Below are 6,840 nucleotides of genomic sequence, written 5' to 3'. Positions count from 1 at the left end.
ACACACACACAGTGGGTGGAGCTCCCCAGCAGCCAGCCATGCTGCTGCCTGGTAGCTACAGCCCCCACCCACTGGGTTATTACTGCTACCTGTCATAAATGTATTATTGAGAACATTGTTTCTCTGATAGAAGGTAGATATAGTTGTAAAGAGTGAATTAACTTGTTTAATAGAATAGAATAGAATAGAATAGAATCATCTTATTGTTATTCCACAAGTACAGCGAAATTGCACATGCCCCTCCCAACCTTCAACTTCAAAGATTCAAGCCAAACAGACACAATCCTCGTGAAAAACAACATAAGGTATGGTAAAAGTCAAACTCAAGGCCCAGGGGCCAAATCTGGCCCTTCAGAGCATCAAATTCGGGCCGCTCAAGAAAGTAGAAAAAAATGATGAAAAAACATGAAACATTTTGTAAATTACCAACAAATTCACTTGTAGCAATATCAGCCCCTCCAAATATAAACATTCACTCACAACCCACAATATTTGCAGGGCTCAGCTTTCCAGTTCTAATATCCCGACGGCAGTCATTTTTAAACTTGACTAGTTGAAAAAACTCTAAAGTTTTCCAAAATGTGGTAGATTTTCCTCAAATGATTCCAGAGAATCAGGGAAACTTAAGTGAAGATCTTGCATAGATGGATATACTCACATACTTAATCATTTATACATCATTTATGCGTAGAAGTGCAAACCAGGGCACATTAATGTTGAATTTGCTCTTTTTACCACCTAAAATCTGTGGCCCACTTGGCCTCAAGCTGGTCTGTAATTGGCCCCTAAACTAAAATGAGTTTGACACCTCTGACACACATCTTTAGCAAGAATTTTTAGGAAAGATTAAATGTCCCTTAGGAGAGCTCTTACTCTCTGCTTCATTGTCTACTACTAAAGGAACTGTCGCCCCTTGTGACATCATCGACTACATGATTTCAAGATGGTGGAACACAGGCTCTAAAACTATAAAGTATTCCCATTTTTAAAAGGCAATAAAATGAATATGGTGCATGACGATGCATTTTGTTAGGCACAGATCTTCTAATAAGTACATTTCAAAGGTTTTAAGCCAAACTTGTAAAAACTGTGGAGAATCCCTTTAAAGTCACCACATGATTCCTTTCTTATAGACAAAAACAAGCGCAATTAAATGTTTTTTTTTTTTTTTTTTTCGCTAAGAAACATAATTTAAAAAATTGATTTTTAAATTTTTTGGGTCGATACGATAATTGTGCGTTTAAATATCATAATTTATTGCCGAATCGATTTTTTCTTACACCCTGAATATGCAAGTTTATTGGACGTACATGACGATACAAGAAAATAAAGATAAGTAGACTTAACAGCGCAAAAGCTAACAGGACAGTTCTACAATTCCTCTTCAGTGAAAATTCCTTCAAAAGCATAAATACATATAAATACATAAATACAGTGTTGACTTTAAACACATGAAGCATTTCCAAATGTTGAACGATTAGCTGTAAACTTCTGTGGAAAGCAAACACACCCCGCTTTAAACCACCTACTGCATTTTTGGAAGCGATCTATCACAATCAGAGGCCCTTTGAAGTGCACAGAACGGATGCGTACACACTTCTTTCACTCTTCTGCTTCTGTTCATCACAGCTCGGCTGACAGGATGATAGAAAAACACCACCACAGCCACCGAGTCGGGCCGGACCCCCGCTGGGTTTCCATTAACTGACAGAATAAAGAGGCAGAGCACAGGGAGAGGCAGGCATAGACACACTGCTGGAGGCGTCAGACATTTAACTAAACACATCCACCACTCTTTCATTTCATTACATTTTTTTAAATTTTTTAATGTTTTTATAGCACAGTTTAAAACACGACACATAATAATATCAACAGTGGGCAGACATGAACAGAAATTCATACACTTTAGAGGCATTCCAGGGAAAACCCAACAAAACCCTCAAGTTGCTCGAAAAAGAGGGCTCCCAAAATAACTTTTAAACTTTAACTAAAGAGAAAAAAAATGAAATAAATGACAATACATTTATGAACACTCTAGGAGGAGTTTGCTTTTAAAGACAGTGGTTTGGCCAAAACTTGAGAAAAAGTGCCAAATTTGGCAACCCTAACCTTCCTGTTGAATTTAGATTAGAGGCCTAAATTACATTTTTGCTGGTCACGGTCCACTGCATATACCTACTGAATGCCATCCAGCTCGTTCAAACCAGTGGAAAGTCTCAAACTCTAGGTGGCGCTAACAAATCCCAAAATTGCATCAACAAACTACAGATAAAATTTTTCACCAAACTATACCGTCCTGCCAAATTTCATGACATTGCACTTGGGAAGGGCCTCAAAAATCCAAGTACAATGTCAAAAGAAGGAAAATAATAATAATAGGGGCCTCTGCACCACATTTGGTGCTAGGGCCCTAATAAAATCAAGACAAAATAATATAACGTCAAGAGAGAAAAATTTTGAAACCGTGCACAAAACAGGAAAAAAAACAACCATTAACATCAATAGCCAACCAAAAAAAAAAAAAAACATTAAAAAAACAGAACAAAAAGTTTGTTCAGAGGAGGAGGAAGTGAATTCCATATAGGGTATTGACTATTGGCTGTAAAATAATTGTAAAAAAAAATAAATGGTGGAAGTGTTTTATTATTTGAAGTTTGTTGATTTGATAAATGTTAAGTATGCCAAGTTTGCAAAACAGGTGTAAGGATAAGGTAGTTGATAGGTTCAAAAAATAACAAGCAATTTTCATGTAGGATTTTTGACTTGTTTCATGACAATAACTTAGAAAACCTTCAACTTTTGCTTCTCTGTGAAAGTTTTTTTTCTGTTATGTTCAGTTTTTGTAAAAAACAAAAAAAAAAAAAAACTGCTAGCTTTGTGTGACTTGCTTGAAATGATCTTGACGACATTTCACTTCTCATGTAACCAAGTTAAAAATAACCATTTTACCATTATGATCATGACTTGAAGGACTCAGAACCTTCACAGACTCATGTGAGGGATTTACAGCAGAACGGAGACAATCAGCATAAGTGGCACCACCGAGACCCGAGAAATCATACGGGACAGGTTTTACAAGACCACCTGTTGGGCTTTGAAAAGAGGCGCAGACCTCTCAGGAGGATTACACTCGCTGCTTTTCATCGATTTTTGGCAGCACAACAGTCTTAATAGTTCCAGTAATAGGTGTATCCAAACACTTTGGGTGTTGAATACAAATGTGAAATGTGCATATAGCTGACAGTAATTTAGAGTTGACTTAATGCAGGAAGTGGTTCATCCTGTGTGCAGTTTCTGTGCTGAGAAAGATTTGGTAATCCTTCATGTGGTTAACAAGCCTGAAGCTGAAACAGTAAAGGGACATCAAAATGTGACAAGTGAAACCAAACAACTGTCACCCATGTCTTTTACAGCAGAAATAAGACCTGAGATGTGGTTAAAATTAAATGTAAAATGTCATTCCCTAAAACAAAACGAATTTTCTACTCATACTTTCTTATTAACTTTTTGTGCCTCTGTAACTTTTTATTACCTCTACCAAGAAGGTTTATTTATTTTTTGTTTGTTTCTCAGTTAGAAGGATTACATCAAACAATTCCATTAAAGGTCCCATGTCGTGCTATTTTTCACCCATCTCCATTTGTTCTAAGAACCCCAAAACATAGTATTTGAGGTTTATTTTCCCAAACTTGCCGGTTTTCCAGAGTTTTAGCCTCTGAAAAGTCACTTTCTGAGCAACTCTACACAAACAGGCTGATTTGCGGTCTACTTATGCATATTCATAAGTGGGTGTGTCTATAGACGGGACAATGACTTCCTCCTCCCCGCTCGTTGACGTAGGGCCAGAGGACGGCCCGCCCTCCTTCCACCCACTCCGTAGCTGAGCTCATGCTGCTTTATAAACACGAGACAGAGCGTGGGGGCGGGGCGTTCACCGCTATACACATAGACTGCAGAAAATACATACATAGCACTGTGCGAAGGACGCTGAAATGTTAACCTTCATGGGCGTGTCTGTTTACATGTCAATCACGTCAGAGAGCTTCCTGGAGGCGCGGCTTCTACAGCTCAGTGCCGCGTCAAATTCGTCATCAAAGTGGGAACGCGTCATCAAATTGGAGTGAGGTGTTTGAGCTCACCCTGCAGTAAGAAAGGAGCAAATCACCCTCTAACTAATGATTGAGGGAATCAATGAAAAAAACACTTTGGTCATGTGTATGAAGCCCTAATAGCACTTTATGATGTTTAAAGCACAGAAAAGTTGATTTAGGTTAACATGGGGCCTTTAGGTATTGGAGGGGATTTGGATCAATATACTGATTCTGGATCAGTTTCAAAAATCCAAAAATCCATACCTCTCATCATAGGTGACATTTCAGAAATTAATATCACGGTTCGTATTTTTTTTTTTTTTTTTTTTTTTTTTTTTTTTTTTTTCCTTGTTTGCACATGCTGTTGAAGGTTAACACTACAAGAAGTGCAATCTTTTAACAGCAATGCATATTTTATTATTGCAATTAAATAAATGAATTTATTTCATTGCATAATTGTGACCATCACCAGCCCTCCCTAGGGAAGGGTAAATACTTTATTAAAGGGAGGATGTAAAAAAGAGAGGGCAGTGTTACACCAGGGTGAGGGGGGTGGGGGGGGGAGTTAACAGGGAGGAGGGATACAAGATAGGAAAACGAATGGGTGGGGAATAATCAATAAGTTTCAAGTGATGTGATGTGAAATTGTGGTTGTGTATATTGTGCTTATTGTTGTGTTATCAAGCCAGTCTGGTGACCAGTGTGCGGCTTAGGAATAATGATGGTGGCTGTGAGCAGAGGAGGAAGTGAGTGGAAGTTACATAAAACAGGTATTTGGGAACAACGTGTCTATGGTTGAGCCCAGTATGAGTGTTATCCCACAGCCCGAGGCCAGTGCGTCCATGACAAATGTGATTCCAAGAGCCGCTACTGCAAAACCCATAAGCCGCCCCCGGGCCCGAAGAAGCAGTCGGGCCAGCAGAAAGAGCGAGAGATCTAGGGGCCCCCGGCGACCACCCCACGGCCAAGCAGCCCCCCGAACGCCCCCAAGGTCCCAAGCCGAGAGGCTGCCATTGCCCCCCCCATACACACCCGAAAAGCCCCCAAGGAGCCAAGGACCCAGCGCACCACACCACCGACTCCAACCCCCAACCCCCAGGCCCCCCAGCCCCCCACCCCCCCACCACCACCCACTCCCCCGCGCCCAGCCCCCCGAGGGGAGGGCCCAGAGAGCCCCCCGCCCGAGACCCCAGCGGAGGAGCCAAAGCCCACGCCCAGCAGACGACCAGAGCCACGCCGAACGGGCAGCCGGCGGGCCCCCGCCGGTGAGCCCAGAGCCAGCAAGGACCCGACCCCAGGCCAGGAGGACCCGGAATGGATGCAGCACCAGGAGCAGCCCGCCCAGGGCGAACGACCACACCCCAAGCCGCATACGGCACCAGGGGGCCGCTGGGAGTCCCCCCGCCGGTCCCCAGGCACCCCAACCTAGCCCCCCCGGGCGCCCCAGATGCTGATGCCGCCCGCGCCACGAGCTTCAGATCTTTAAAGCCAGGGCCCCCTCCAGAGGCCAAGCCAGACCGCCCCGCCGGGATGTGGCCCCCTAATTTAACCCCGACACTCTGCCTCACGGGGGACTGCCCAAGCAGGGGCCGCACCAGAAGGTATGCAAGGGCGCGGCACGCGCCACCCGCCCCAGAAGACCCCCGCCAGGACCGGCCCGGCCAGCCGGCCAAGCACCCCGGGCCCCAGGAGCACCCCCAGGGACCAGGACCCCCCAAGGGCAAGCCCCCGGGCCAAGCCCCCCGGGACGCGCCCCCCACCCCAGCCCAGGTCCCGGCCACAGCCCAGCAGGACCGCACAGCCCCAGACGGCACAAGGCCAGCAGCCCAGGGCCCGCCGCCCCCCGGACAGCGCAAGCCACAGGGCAGCGCCCCCCGCCGGCCCGCGAGCAACCGGCGACCCCCACCGCGGGGACGGAGGCACCCCAACGGCACACATCCAGCGCGGGACAGCAGCCCCCAGCCAAAGATGCCCCGGACCCACCCACCAGTCCGCAGATGGCAGGACATACCCACCAGGCGGCCGAAAGCAACCTCAATCACGGTTCGTATTTTGACTAATATATATGAAATTTGTAGGTTGGTCTCTACATTTCCTCACCGAGTTTCATCCGGATTAAATCTGGATTGCGCATTTCATCACGATTTTTCTGATAAGATGGAGGCTCCCATACATTTGGTTCTACTTTAATGTTATTATTGGGGATTTACATTTCGTCCAAGCCTTTAAAGTGTGAATGATCAAGATCCCTGATCCAGATAACTGCCAGTATTTGACATGAGAGGATATTTTGCACGAGGCGGAGGTTTGACAAAGTATACATGCCATTTAAACGTGTTTCCATTGAAGGTTGAAGGCTCTAAACCGCTGATGGCGTTAGCGCAGTCTATCACGGGTTGTGAGTTACTATCTCGTGCACCCCCTGACTTAACTGTCTTGAGCTCCGACTTATTAACTCGGGCCCCAAGTTAATATCTTAGTCCCCCAATTTAGTAAGTCGAGATCCCAACGTAATTACCCCCCTTTTTATTTATCTCATCCATGTCATGTTCAGGGCTCCATAGTTTCACATCTAATGAGGCAGTAATAATTTGAAGTATAATACTAAGAAATGTCACTGTCTACACGTACCGTACCATGTTTTCTTGGAGAGAAGTGGTCATGTGACCATGTACGTCACGTTCTGTGACGTGACGTGTATTTGCGGAAAAGGTTTTCCCATAGCGCTTTTGCGACACATTTCAGAGAT

This window comes from Gouania willdenowi, chromosome 12 (assembly GCF_900634775.1).
Source record: "Gouania willdenowi chromosome 12, fGouWil2.1, whole genome shotgun sequence".
NCBI lineage: Eukaryota > Metazoa > Chordata > Actinopteri > Blenniiformes > Gobiesocidae > Gouania > Gouania willdenowi.
This window is presented reverse-complemented; position numbering follows the sequence as displayed.